Source organism: Fukomys damarensis, unplaced genomic scaffold, assembly GCF_012274545.1.
Source record: "Fukomys damarensis isolate Sample0158 unplaced genomic scaffold, DMR_v1.0_HiC HiC_scaffold_8, whole genome shotgun sequence".
Taxonomy (NCBI): domain Eukaryota; kingdom Metazoa; phylum Chordata; class Mammalia; order Rodentia; family Bathyergidae; genus Fukomys; species Fukomys damarensis.
In genome coordinates, this window is record NW_022900920.1 from 25,480,456 (window position 1) to 25,496,693 (window position 16,238).

The following is a 16,238-nucleotide window of genomic DNA, read 5'->3' on the forward strand; positions in this document are numbered from 1 at the left end:
TATTCACGACACAAGTCTGACACCTCTGCAAACAAACAAAATTAGGACAGGAAACTGCCTATCACTATCCAATGTTAAAAGTAAAAAGTGAAGATCTTTAAAAAGCACATAATCACAAACTCAAATCATATCAATTAATAAATGAAATATCTTCTGATCTGTATAAATCACCACAGACAACTGAGTATTGAGTCTGTAGTCTCCCTTGAATGTTATCCTTCAGCATTACAACTGTTAGATCAGTAAGTAATTAATACTGATACATTCAGAGTGTCACCTAAGAATACTAACACTTTTTTCACAATCTAGTAATTCCTAAAGGTTTTGAATATGCTTAAAATTCAGGAAATGTGATTATATTTTAATAGCATCAAAACACAAAATAATAGGATTCAAAACTTTGGTCCTTGAATCCACAGATACAATCAATTTAAAACCTGTATACTATTACAATTTGAATTTGCAAAAATGTTTAGGTTTTCTCAAACACCAGGTATTAATTTGAAAAAGCCATTAGCTCTTAGAAACTTGGAATTTTCTTTACTCCACTAAAAAGAAGTTCATCGTTTATAAAAAGCATCCCTAAACATTTAAAATATTTTCTAAACTAAAAGTTCCTATTTAATGCAACTAATCAACATTTTCAGTGGGTGGAAAAAAGGATTTAAAATCTCTTCTTAACAGTAACAATAATACCAACCTCTTTTGTTCACATTCAAATAACCAGAAATATTTGAAAATTTTAAGTATGTAAAAAATCCTAGACAATTCTATACTGTGCCAATGTAAAAGCCTATGTTAAAATTTATAAGGAACAGCATATTAAATATTTAAACAGTTAATGAAATATTTAACACAATTTATTATTTCTATACTGTTCAGCTGTACAACCTTTTAAATGTTTTACTACAATCATATAGGTGTAAAAAATAAAATGTCGACCCCAATCCAGGTAACCCAAATGGGTAACAGTAATCTGTGCCTAGTTTAGGCTAAAAGTTTTATTTTCTTCTTTATAAATTTGTATTTTGTGTTTTATATATTTTTAAACTCAAAGAGAAAAAGATTAGGAGATAAGCATTAGCAGTCTCTCTCTCCTATATCACATATTACAAAAAATGCTTTCGGGCCGGAGATTTACCTCAGTGGTTCTGCAGCCTGCCTCTCAAGCATAAGGTCCTGAGTTTGGTCCCCGGTACCAATTATAATAATAATAATAATAAATTTTTTTAAAAAAGTTTTCTGAGCCACAAACAGAAGTTCCCTATCTGTAAATCAAATGTATCTGTTTAATGAAAAAAAGATGCGTCACTCTGATTGATGATCAGCTGTTAATACGCATATTTATGGCTCATATTTCATGCTTAGTATGTAGTATTTTTATTTTAAATTTGGTTTCCCATATAGATTTGCCTAAAGAGAGAACAAGATTTCATTCATTCATCCTTTCTATACATGTTTACTGTTAAGCACCTACTATATTCTAAATTCTGTTCTAGGTGCTATGATACACTGAGGCGAAAGAGGGCTGGCCTTCTTGAAATTTATGTTTAATAAGGAAAAAATAAAAGTTACACATAATCAATGTCAAGAAGTGTTACGAGCTGTTGAAGAAAATAAACGGTAAGAAATGTGATAGGGTTGAGAGAGAGATAGGAAGTGTTGATAGTAATGAACAGAAAAAATATCCCAGGTGAAATATGATTTGAGAGTAGGCGAGTAAAAGCAATGGAAGAGCTTAGGGAAAAGGTATACCAGACTCAGAGAAGAGCAAGTGAGAAATATTCAGAGCCAGAATAGGAAAGCGGTAGAAGATGAAGTGGCCAAGAGTCGGATTCATTGAAGTTTCAGAGACCAGTTAAGTACATTAGCTTGACTAGGGAGACGGTGGTAAGAACAATGAGAGATGTGTATTATTTTGATTTTATAATTAATAGACTTGGTTTTTTTTCAGAACAATTTCAGATTTGCAGAAAAACTGCACTGAAAGTACAGAATGTCATTTTACCCACTTCTTTCCTACAGTTTCCTCTGTTAACTTGTCTTAGTATGGTACATGTGTTACAAGTGAGTTGACATTAATATATGATTATTACTAAAGGTAATCATTTATATTAGTATTACGTTATCCAATACTGTGCTTCAACAAACAGGTAACACTTCCTGTTTCACCACTCTAAAAATCTCCTGTGGTTTACTGATTGATTCATCCTTCCCTTACTCAAGAGTTCATGCAACTGCTGATCTTTTATTTTCTGATTTTTCCAGGATATCATGCAGTTGAAATTATATAAGATATATAGCAGATTGGCTTTTCAGACCCATGGCTTCTTTTCTTTCTGTGGTTTGATAGTTCATTTCTTTTACCATTTAGCAATAAACTATATGGTTGGACCAATTTATTCACTTATTTAAAGACATCTTAGTTGCTTCCAACTTTTTGGCAGTTATAAATAAAACTGCTAAAAACATTATGTGAAGGGTTTTGTGTGGACATAAATTTTAACTTATGTGGGTAGATATCTAGGAGCATAACATGACAGATCATAGAGCAAGACACCTTTAACTAGGTAAGAAAGTGTCAATTGTCTTCTAAAGTGACTGTACCGTTTTCATATTCCTACAAGCAATGGATGGGAGTTCTCATCGGCATTTGATATTATCATTGTTTTGGATATTAGCCATTCTAATAAAGTTGTAGTAGTGGATTTAAATGTTCATCAAACAACAGAAAAGCATTTTTAGGGTAAACAAGTTTTATTTCTCCTTCTTAGATGACATCAGTAATTAAAATGCTTAAATACTAAATTCCTACAGGTTGAGACTTGCCTACATTTCTCATTTTTTCAAATCTTATTAGAATCTTTGACTTATGTTAAAAATATTTTACATATGGCCTTGTTCAGATAAAGAGCTTAATGAATTCCTGATTAAATAAATGACAGTTACCATCACAAACATTATACAAGCATTCACATACATTTCTAAAACTTAACACATTAATAGAAAAAGTTCTTCCTATGTTCAAGATGGCCACCCCCTTCCCTCACTGACTACAGAATATGTCTACCGCAGACCCTCCTCTCAGTGAGCAGAGCGAGTGTCCACGCTCAGGGAACTCACTGCAGGGTGACAGAATGGAAGGTCAGAGACAAAACAAGAAGTGTCAATACCAGAGAACTGTTGTAAACAAAATAAAACAAGGAGAGACTGCTGGGAACATGAGGTAAAAAAATTAGCATACATGCATTTGAATTGAAACACAGGGCATTAGAGAGCAAGGTGGAGAGAGCAGGGGAAAAAAAATCTGGCATCTTAGTACCAAACTAAGCAAGTTTTTGAGCCCATTGTGATAATTAGAATGCTGTTTTTAAAAGTCTACATCCTCCAAGATTTTAGTGGATGAACTGTAGAAAGAAGAATTAGGAAACACAAAGTCCTAGCTAATAATGTGAAGGCCCGTGGCCTGGCCCATGGTTCACACCATGATCGTATAAAATAATGGGAAGGCCCACACAAAATCAACGGCAGTGGAAGTGGACTGAAAAACAGCTACTATGAGAGCTAATGAGGGGAAATACCCAACAGGAATGGAGCAGTGGTCCCCAAACTATATATACTGAAAAGAACAGTTTCTCCCACCACCAATCAACCAACCAATAATTTTTGAAACACAGAATCACATAATTGAATGTCCTAGCAATGTCAAATTGTTATGTTAGATTTTAAACGTTTATGAAAGTAAGCAAAAAAAGAAATTGAAAGATTTCTGTTTTTAATTTGTGACAAAATGGTAACAAATAGTTGATGGGCTAACACTTTTATGGTAAGTCTGCCATATCTTGAACAGGGTACAACAAAAGAAAAATCCTCTGCTTTCAAGATACGGAGCCTAAGTTGATGGGGAAGACAATAATGAAATAGGAAAAGAGAAACAGAATCCAAAAAGAAGAAAGTTTTGGTGAATTGTATTTTGGTCATGATGAATTTGAGATATCAGGATGAATCTGAGATATCAACAAGACATTCAGGTAAAAAATCTAGAGGCTAATTAAGAAAGAAAAGGAAGGAAGAAAGGAGGGAGGAAAAGAGGGAAGAAGGGAGCAAAGAAAAACCATTCAGGTCTGGTGAAAATGTTACTATGGTAAATCAGTTTTCGTCCTAAGGGGGAGTTTGGGTTAATATCTGCAAATACTGAGCTTCTGATTCATGACAATGGTGGAGATCTATGGAGAATTAAAAAGTCTGAATATTTAAGCGTCACTGTTCTAAAGTGGCACAGAGATAAGAGTAAAAACTGGAAGGAACTAACTCTTGAAAAAAGGAAAATGTGGCAGGCACACTTCTAAAACAGCTCACAATGACTACTTCAAAAATAATTGTATGCATTCCTCCCAATACCAGGGATCAAACTTAGGAACTTGCACTTGCCAGGCAGGTGTGGCACCACTGAGCTACATCCCTGGGCCCTGTATGCACTTACTGAAAGTTGTGACTGTGATCTGTCTAGTACTCTATCCATTTCTCATCTTACATCCCTTGATGAAGCAAGCTGCCATGGAAAGGACCTGAATCCTGAAAACCACAAGAGCTTACTTAAGACTTAGGGAGCCTTCAACTGCTATCCCAGCTTTGGCTAACACTCTCGCTAAGAGACAGTGTGAGAAATCCTGAATGAGAAGGTTCAGTTAAGCTGTGCCTGATCCCTGAGCCAAAAAACTGTGAGACAGTAAGTGTGTGTTGTAACAGCTACACCTCAGAGTAACTCGTAATACAACAGATGACATTCTTTTTATAAATTATGACATCACTCTAGTCTACCTGTGGGAAATAAATTGCTAAAGTCCTATTGGTTGGTCTAAGAAGCCAGAGAACACAGTTCAGAGTTGCAGGTAGCTGGAATTCAAGGTTGGAAACTGTGGCAAAGAGAAAACCACAGAGTGAAGTCTGAAGATCTTCAGTATTCATACTCCTCAAATTCTCTTCTGACTCCATCAATATATGTGTGTGAAAGACTGAAGGAACCTTAAGTATGAAAGAGCTCTAAGGCTAAGCGTGGAGAAGAGATTCTGCCAATTGCCAACTGTGGTATACAGAGTTTGGAATATCAGTCCTGCCAAGACAGAAGGGCCAGAAAGCAAAAGATCAAAAGGGCTAAACCACAGAAGGCCACTTCTCAAAACTAAGGAATTTGTGCTAGGTTTAAGGCCATACCGAGAGAGAACTACCCTAAGTAGAGCTAAATTCCAGTCTCTACATCGCTTTACGATGTCTCAATAGTAATTTAACTAAACAGCAAAAGAAAACTTTAACAATTTTCAGACAACAATGAGGGAACCCATAGTCATTATAATATCATCTATTTATACCATTCAGTCAAGAATCACTAGTCTGACTTCCATTTCTGGCCATGATGAAACTAGAAGATAAATAAAATACAGTAAAAAAATGGTTTGTAGCAAGTAGACAACAGCCATATATGGCTGTGCTGCCCGATACTGTGGGAAAACTATGATATGAGCCTTATGGTTGCCCCAGGTTATTGGCTAGAGGCAGGTTCCAGATCACAAAAAAGCAGAGCAGGAATATCAAACAAAGGCCAATAGCTACACTGAATTGCGGCAAAAGCCCTGAGTATAAGATGGCCAAGGTGGCTAACATAGTTTGGACAGAATTTGAGAGATACAAAAGTAGCAAATAGAGTTACCTGTAGGAAAGTCCCTGTCAGTATTTGCCCAAATTCTGATCTGCATAAATATGAAAAGTAATTATGAAAAATTGGGCCAAGACCCAAATAATTCCCAGGAGTTATACAATCCTGGAAATAGTTTGAAATCCTTCCACCTGGGAAAGACCTCATGAAGTACAACTTACTACGGAAAGTTTTCAGAAAGGTAACACCTTAGTAGTGAAAGTAAATCAGACCTGGACAATAAATTGAAGAAATCACCATAAGAAAGCTTAAAAACAACTGAGAGAAGATCATACTGACTCCAAAGTAACTTAACTATATGCCAATGCTATTTAAGGGAATACAACAAAACCTAAGACTCAACAATGTAAAAATTATAATGTTGACATCCAATTAGAAATTACCAGGTATACAAAGAAGTACAAATCATATGACCACCGACCAGGATAAAAATTAATGCTTAACAAAAGAAAAAACAAGAGATGAGGAAACTAGAAGACCAGGACACTGAAAAGGCTAATAAAAATGAGCTCTATATGTTTAAGAAGGCAAAGGAAAACTTGAATAAAAATGACACCCCAGGCTGGAGTTGTAGCTGAGCAGGTCAAAGTGCTTGTCTAGCACTTGGGATCAATCCCCAGCACCGCAAAATGAATAAATAACACTCAAACTTGAATATAAAAAAATGAAAAATATCTAAAATAAAAATTTCATTGCATGGGATTAACCAAATTTAGACACCAAGAATAAGGGATATATAGTAACAGTAAAAATAGCAATACAAACAATCCAGAATAAATACACAAACACACATATAAATATAGCATAATGATTTCAGAGACAGGACAAAAACCCTTAGAAACCCAAGAAAACAGTGCCAAGTTTTGTTTTAAATTTTTATGAAAACTATAAACCCAAGAGGGTCATAAACTCCAATAAGAATAACAGCAGATTTCTTGTCAAAGACTAAGCAAGTCACAAAAGCATGGAAGGATATCTTTAAAATATTGAGGGGAGAGAAAGTCTATCAAGTTAAAATGCTGTACCAGAAAAAAATAACTTTCAAAAGTGAAGGCAAAATAAGGGCTTTCAGACAAAAGCTGAGAGAATTCATCATGAGTAGAGCTGAACTACAACATGTATTAAAGAAGTTCTTTGGGCAAAAGAAGTTGATCAATCAAAAAATCACATCTACTCAAAAAATGAAAAGGCAATGAAAAAGAATGATGGCACATCAGAATGCATTAAGAACCAACTCTAAGAGTTCACAGCAACCAAAGGTAGATAAATTTGAATAAAATGTATAGAAATATTGCATTATAACCAAGAGAGTAGAAAACAAGTCCAGATTGATATAAATAAATAGTGGGACAGTTCTTTATAAGAGAATTCCTATTAATAAATGCAAAAGGACTGGAACAAGGAAAATTACAAAAATCATCATGATACAGTAATAATTTTCAAAGGAAATATCCCCCAATAAATGCTAAAACTAGTGAGCAACCAAGAAAAAAAGAACTTAAATACTTAAAAAGAATATTAATGTTATCAGATTTCCCCTAAATATAAAAACTCAATAAAAAATAGGCATCTGAAGCACATATAGACAGTTCTCAGATCACTGGCCAGCCAAAAAATGCAAATTAAAACAACAATGAGATTCCATTTTAATACAGAAAGAACGGCTATCCTCAAAAAAAAAAAAAAAAAAAAAAAAAAAAGGGGGGGGAACAAAAAAAAAAAAAAAAAAAAAAACAAAGGCTGGGGGAGGGACACGTGACACTCTTCTTTCATTGTTGCTGGGAATGTAAAATGATATAACCACTATGGAAATCAGTATGGAGATTCCTTAAAAAACTAAATATAGGCCAGGGATTTGGTTCTATCGCCTGTCTCACAAGCACAAGGGCCTGAGTTTGATCACCAGTACCAAAAAAAACCCCAACCAAACTAAATATAAAAATTCATATGGTCCACCTGTTTCTCTTCTAGGTATCTTCACAAAAGAGTTAAAGATGTATCACAGTGATACACACATACTAATGTTAAATAACTAAATCTTGGAGACAGCCAATATGTCTGTCCATCATCAGACGAATAAAGAAAATGTGGTATTTATGCACAATGGAGTACTACTCTGCCATAAGAAAGGTTAGACTTAAGTCATTTGTAGGAAAATGTTTGTACCTTGAGACCATAGTGTTAAGTGAAGTAAATCAGGCACAGAAGCTTAAATGTCACATGGTTTCCCTTATGTGAAAAACCCAATATAAATAAATAAAGTGCAAAATAAAGGACAACAGAAAAAAAGGGGGGAAAAAAGTTATTGTAATCTGATATGGCCAGTGCATCAAAGTGTATGTGGATTTAGTATAATTGTTTTATGTGTTTTTGTTTTGTTTTTTTCTGGTACGAGGGATCTAACTCAGGACCTTGAACTTGCCATGCAGGCCTCATGATTTGTGTGTTTTATGTTTTTGGCTTGTTAGTCTGGTTGTTTTTTCTGTATTTATGGTAATTAATTTAATAAAGACATAAATCTGTTGCTGGCAAAGAAAGAAAAAAAAATTTTAAATACAGGCATGGAGGGCAAAGGGAAAAAAGAATTACGATGTGCTATGTACATGTAACAGTTCCCCACAATGAATGTAATCATTATGTATTCCAAACATGTATTCATAAATTTTTTTGGTATTGGGGATCAAACTCAGGACCTTGCACTTGCAAAGCAAGCAGTAGGAACCACTGAGCTAAATCCCCGGCCAATTAATAAATTTTTAAAAGAAAAAATATAAATTTTAAATCACAGCAGAAATCGTATTAACAAGTGTTCCATGTCAAAATCATGAGAAATAAGATCTATGAACTTTATATAGGAAGTATATCACAAACACTAATGTTATTCTGGGCAAAAAACCCACATAAAACCAATCATTCATGAAAACATATCATAAAAATACAAAATGCGTGACATACTACAAATCACCTGAGTACTCATCAAAATATCAATGACATAAAAAAAAAACTTTTAATCTTTTACCTTCCTTTCCCTTCAGATTGTCACAGATTAGAGGAGTCTACAGACAAACAACTACTAAATACATTCTAGAACAAAATTGGACATTACTGGGAAAACCAGTAAACCATAATAAAATTTATAATGTAGTTCCCAGTACTGTGCCAATGTTAATTTCTTGGTTTTGAGCAATATAAATTTACCATATATATCATATATATTGACATGTATCTCATATATATATGATATACATATATATATATATGTATATCATATATATATATGATATATTATATATATTGGTATAGTGATATGTATAGATATATATTATATATATATTGATAACATATTGATATATCATATATATACAGAGAGAGACATATATATATATATATGTCTAGATATATCAGCAGGATTCTCTCACTCTTTCTTCCTATTTTTTTGTTGTTGTTGTTGTTTTATTTTGCATTATGAGCACTGAACCCAGCGCCTCTGGTACTGAGCCATATCCCAGCCCTTTATTTTTTTTTATTTGGAGACAAGGTTTTGACAAGTTACCTAAATGACCAGGCTAGGCTCCAATATGCAATCCTCCTGCCTTAGCCTCTCAGAACGCTGGGATTACAAACATGCACTATTATTATGTCCAGCTAGGATACAGACCCTTGTCAAATAAATTTAAAATGTCTAGCAGGGCAGACCATATTTTATATAAATAAAAAGCGGGAAAAAAAAATGAAAAAAATCTCTCACATACTTGGAAACTGCATGATTCATTTCTAAATAATCCATGGGTCAAAGAAGAAATAAGGGACATCTAAAAATATTTTGAACTGAAGCATAACAAAAACACATATCAAAATATATCAAAATCTGAGTGCCTATGAGTAAGGATGCTGTGAGGGGGAATCTGTAGCAATAAATGCTTATGAAACAAAAAGAATAAAGACTGAATCATTCTAAACAACTTAAGAAAACAAAGAACACTTTAAACCTAAATGAGATATAAGAAACAGAAAACAAAGAAATAGGAAAATAATAAAACCATAAAATTTTCTTAAAAGATCAATAAAATTGATATGCCTCTAGCTAGAATAAGCAAAAAGACCCAAATTATGAGTATCAGGAATAAATGGGGGACAACACAATATATTAAAGGAGTACTCAAAAGTATTATGAACTTTAGGCAAAGAGATATAAGTAAAAACATAGGAAAAGTAATACGAGTACCAATCAATAAGGAAGCTGAAGTGGCTATGCTTTTATCAAATAAATATTTTAAAAAATTCAACAAATTACATAAAACAGACAAATGCCTTGACAGACGGAGGTTACCACATTTCAACTGAGAAAAAATAGAAAACTTGAGTACTTTTGTATCTATTAAGCTGAATTAATAATTTAAAACGAGACCATGAAGAAAACCCTAGTTTTTGGTTGCTGACAAATTCTACTGAACACTTAAGAAGGAACTAATACTAATTCTACATAAACCTTATAGAATATAAAAGAAAGAGGAACTGGACCAATTCTATGATTTAAAGCCATCACATTATCCTGATATCAATAATTCAAAGAGAAAAAAATTATAGGTCCATATTCATGATGCACATAGATGCAAAAATTCTGAAATACATTTTACTATATTAAATCAGAAAAAAATGCATGTCCTATTAAAATGTACCTGGTATGCACTCAAAGATAGGTAAATAAATAATTTAGGTTTATTTGATAGGTTGAGAACTCTTCTATTAATACTATTGTCTCAAATCAATAATGACTGAAATACATTCTGAGAAATGCAATTTTGTGAGGTAATTTCATTGCTGTACAAACATCACAGAAGACACTAATACAAACAAAGACAACTAAAATGTAACCAGTCACAATCTTTTTTTTTTTTTTTTTTTTTTTGGTACAAGGTATTGAACTCCGGACCTTACACTTACTTGCAAGGCAAGCAGTGGAACCACTGAGCTAAATCTAAATCCCAGGCCCACCAGTCACAATCTTAAGAGATGGTCATCATACTTATCCATCACTGAAACAATGAACACTGTTATAATGTACTGGACTCACATTAAAGATTCTTATATTTTATGAGTAACTATTGTTCTTGAACTTATGGGGACATATTTAGGCATTCAGTTTGGCTCTCTTAAAAAAAATCACATCAAACTTCTACATTTGTAAAAATACATAATTAAGGTGTAGGGAAAGTGGGAAGGGTAGGGGAAAGGGAATAAGGGAAAGAAAGAAGAGGAGAAAATGAAAAAATGGAAATAAAATATTTGTAAATGGGAGTAGAGGGGGTAAGGGAGGGCAGGGATAAGGGGAAAAAATGACAACCAAGACCTGTCATGTAAAGATACAAGGTCCCAATAATGAATGTAACTGTACGGTATACCTAAAATGTACCAATAAACTCAATGAGGGGAAAAAAAAAACATAATTAACAAAGCTGGAACTACCTGTCCTACAAGTTTAAATAGCCTAAGTTAGAATTTGTACCACATTATTGAAATTTGTCTCAGAGGTGAAATTCTCCTTGTCACTGTAAAGACTTCAGAGGGTCTTCAAGTTGCTTTTTGCAACTAAGGGTCACGGACAACAGACTACTCCTTTGAATGGTACCATCCTGTCTTTAGAGCAAAAGCGCCCCCAAAAATTGCCGCCTCCTTCCTCTCCCAACAATTTACTAGCATGGGAAGTCAACTGTCTCCTTTGCTATCAACAAATCCTTCGAAAATGCTCAAACACTGTTTTCTGTATTCTCCTACTGCCCCTTTTAGCAGAAACAGCTTCTCCACAGCCTTTTGTTGTTTTCGTGAGTCTTGACAATTTTCTACAAATAATATTTTATTCCTAAGTCTCCAGGGTTTCTAGCTGATTCCCAGTCACAAGGAATTATTAGCAACTATTAATGACCTTTATGAATTTCTTGTTCCTACTAAAGTACTCATTAGCATTTGTACAAAGCACTCAATTAAGATTCTTTATGTGGATCTTAAAGCAATTCTATTACTCCCAGCAATTCTTGAAGAATTTCAAGAATTTTAGAAATTAAAGAAAAGTTTGTAACTTGAGTCACTAATGAAAATACTGAAACAATCATAATGCTAGGATATTAAAATATATACTTAAATACTAAAAATACTGTAAGTTATTATAAAATTATAACACTAGAATACTAAAGTACAACATGAAATATCAAAAACCAGTGAAAATGGGAACTAGCACTGGGCTTCATTAAATTTATTTCAAGCCATATTTATCTGAAGCCTATTATTTAAGTCTAAGAAATGTACAGAAAAATTATATAGCAGGAGGGGATTAAACTAAACCTCTAAAATCATTCAACTTTTTAGAAAGTTGCTGTTTATTCTGTTTTACATATGAATATATTTTTATTATATATACTACATATCAAGTATATGCAAGACTTGGCTTAATAATAAAATACAACACAAATGCAGATTATGAAATTATGTTTTCAGTAAATATTACTAAATTAAATGGGTAAAAACTTGCTAATTCTAATCTCTCACATATCTAAAAGATCTTCTAAGAGTTGTGATTTTTTTTTTGTTGTTTTGTTTGTGGAACTGGAGGTGAAACCCTGGGCCACACACAGGCTGTACAAGTTCTTTACCACTGAGCTACACTTCAAGCCCAAGGTGTTTTTAAATGAGGAAAAAAGGATCCTGATTCTCAGAAAGCCTACATTTTAACAACTGGATCATTCGCCTAAGAAAAAAGTTATTCTGCAATGAGATCCACATGAAATTGTACACTTTATAAATGTAGCATTTTACCCATCTTATACCATGGGAATAGATTTTTAAAAAATACTTCCTCTACCTTGGCTGTTTTTATAAATGAAGATACAAACTTTTAAAAAAATCCTAAACTATCCTATATTCAAAAAAGGCAAAAAAATAAAAATAAAATAAAATTAAAAAATCCCAAGAGTGCTAGTAAGAAACTAAAATAGAGTTCATCTCTGGTTTCAAAGTACAACCATTTCCTTATCAGAAAAATAAAATCCTTTAAAATGTATTGCCCAGAGTTTCCTGAACTGAATTGATTATTCACACCTGACTACTTGAATCCCTCCACTCTAACCCACCTAAAAAAATAAATAAATAAAATAAAAATTTATGAAAATAACAAAAGAATAAGATCTTTAGCAGGAAGCTCAAAGGAACCAATAAGTAGGATTAGAATAAAAGTGATTAGCCGGGCGTGGTGGTGCATGCCTGTGATCCCAGCACTCTGGAGGCTGAGGCAAGAGGGTCTGAGTTTGAGACCAGCCTGGGCTACACAGTAAGTTCCAGGTCAGTCTCAACTACATAGTGAGACCCTGTCTCCAAAAAAAAAAAAAAAAAAACTAAAGTGATTATTTCTATTTTCCCTCTAAAAACATGGTTTCTTTGTGTGAAGAGTCAGTTTCAAGAATAAAAGTAGGAAGAGCTGGGCATGGTGGCGCATGCCTGTAATCCCAGTGCTCAGGAGGCTGAGGCAGGAGGATCTCTGTGAGTTCGAGACCAGCCTGGGCTACATAGTGAGATCTAGGTCAGTCTCAACTACATAGTGAGACCCTGTCTCAAAAAACCAAGAATAAAAATAGGAAAAGGATACACGGCAGTAAGAGAAATCAACAGACTAAGGTATACATCTGTCTAAATTATAAATATGTTTACTTCATAGCTTATTATACAAAAGTAAATGGACTTTACCAAATAAGAATTTTTTTTGGTTTCTTTTTGATTTATTATCTCTGATTCTGAACTGTCCGTTAAGAATCTACTAGCTTTTGCCAGTCTTCACCCACATGAATATGTATCCTTGGTATCAAATCACATCACATTAATGAAGATGTCAGTAAAGATTAAGTGCCTAAATATGCTAGTTTTAATGTATTTCTTATTAAGGCATCAACACAACGTAAACTTGTGTAATGGCTAAATTCTAATTAATCTTGAAGTAAATGGGAAGCTGTAATTCAAAGATTTGTTTTTACATCCTTCAACTATAGTACTAAATACAAACTGGATGGCATGATGGAAAGTAGAGAAATCATTCAAGCAACAAAAGAATAAGCATCTAGTATACATAATTTATACATCTAATATACATCTCTAATATATATCTAATACTACCTCAGAAGCATATCACCATTAGCATACATCTTCAATGGAAAATACTCTTGTTATGGGTTTCAATCATGATTAAAATTATATTAAAAAGGGGTAAAACAAAATGTCAAATTTCCATTTATTTGATGGTTGGGCAATTTTTTAGTTTGTAAACATTCTCAAAAGTGAACTGGGGATGTAGCTCTGTGGTAGAACACTTGGCTTAGTATTCAAGAATGTCATGGAATCAATTCCCCACACCACAAACAAAAAACTTTCTCAAAGGAGATCAGATTACTCCATTTTTATTTATTTCTGTTTTTAGTGCTACAGAATGAACCCAAGGGCTCCAACACACTTTAAGCACATGCTTTTATCAGTGAGCTATAACCCTAGCCCCTAGATGTTTATAATTTAAAACCACCAAAGATCTGTATCATAGAAAATAACCTTCTGATCTTTCTTTATAACGCAAGATAACTTTCAAAAATTAAAAAATCTATACCCACCAGAGAACTGAAAATCAAAATGAGATATCAATTCATCTCCAAATACTGGCTATTATAAAAAATAAAATGCTGCACATGCAGATACAATGGAACCCTCATACAGTGCTGGTGGGAATTCAAATGTTGCAGCCATTTGGGAAACAGTCTAGTAGTTCTTTAAAAGATTAAATACAGAGTTAACATAATTCAGCAATTTTACTACTGGGTATCTATCTACCCAAGAGAAATGAAAACAAATGTCCACACAAAAACTTATATACTATAGTTTATGTAAACTGCATTCATATTAATAAAAAAATAAAAACAACCCAACATGTTCAACCACTGATGGATAAACATGGCATCTTCATAAAATGGAATATTTCTCAGCAATAAAAAGGAGTGGAGTACTAATATATACTGTAATCTGAATGAATCTTGAAAATATGCTCAGTGAAAGAAGTTAGTCACAGAAGACCACATACTATCTGATTCCACTTTTATGAAATGAACACAATTACGATATTCTGTAGAAATTCAAAGTTAGAATAATTGACTAAGGAGTTGGGGGAAAATCAAAGTGACTGTTAAGGGTACAGCTTTTTCTTAATGGCTATACGATGCTGCATATATATTAAAAAACACTGGACTGGAGACTTTTAAATGTGCAAATTTTTGGTATGTGAATTATATTTCAATTACACTGTTAAAGTTCCTTCTTTAGTATGACAAAATGTATTTCATTAGGTTACTGTAAGGATTGAATGACTTATTTAAAGTATATATGACACTATGCTTTGGATGTGGTTTGTCTCTTAAGGGTTCAAGCGTCAGAGACTTGGCCTTCAGAGTGGCAGTGCTGAGGTGGCGGGATGAGTTGAGGCTCTGTCAAAGTTCTTTGGGATACTAGAGTGCTGCCCCAGGAAGGGAATAAGGTAGTCAGGGGAACACTGAGTTCTTATAAAACTGGACACAATCCAGTGTCTCTGGCAATGGGATCTCTCCCTTTCAGGTGCTCCCACTACTGTGATGCCACTGACTATGAGGTCTTCACCAGAGTGAAGCCAATACTCCCACTATGTCCTGGAACCTCCAGAAGTGTAAGGTCAACAAACAAAAGTAAGTTACCCTGTTTCATGTATTTCACTCCTCTACCACCAACTATTAGACCAATGCTTTAAAGCAACGAAATACTTAATACATCTTTGTTTATTCAGAACAAAACAAATTCCATTTAACAAAAAAAGCTTGCCTTAAAGTTTCAAAATCTACTTTTTATTCTCCTTTTTAAAATTTTTATAAAGGTCCCACAAAGACAATTCCTTAATCAATTTTTCAAAAATTGATGCCAATGAATTACTATATTCCAAATGGTTCAGAATTTTTTCAATAAAAATATCAAAAGAATTTCTTTTGGCTGACTTATTTACAATCTGTATTCTTTTTCTGCCATTGTCATCCTTTTAATTTCAGTACAATTTAGCTTTATTTCCTTTATTTCAGTACAATTTAGCTTTACACAAAACACTGGATTGGATTGAATTCTATCAAAATGTTAACAGTATGGCATTTAGTATAAGTCTCCTTCTACCCTTCCTGTATTGTTTGGCTTCTGTTTTTGACACAGGATCTATGCTGCCCAGGTGTCTCTCTAAATCCTGGGCCCAAGGGATTCTCCTGCCCTCACAGCTTCCCAGTTAGCTGTAGTTAATGGGATTCACCATCATGGTGAGCTGCTACAGTATTATTTTTAATGAATATATAAAAACTAAAGTTTTTTTCTATTTTCCTGACAGTGCCCTTTCACAAAGTTCTAATATGAATGCCTTCAGGCAGTAACATAAACTTAAACAAATAATTTTCAGATAAAGGAAAACTCAGGACAGAAAAGTGGAGCATTAATA

The 16,238-nt window shown here is 33.5% G+C and overlaps 1 protein-coding gene across 4 annotated transcripts in view; it reads right to left on the reverse strand.

Annotated features, from left to right (window-relative positions):
• Nucleotides 1-16,238, reverse strand: part of Shoc2 (SHOC2 leucine rich repeat scaffold protein) — an 82,290-nt gene that overhangs the window by 31,630 nt on the left and 34,422 nt on the right. The window lies entirely within an intron of this gene.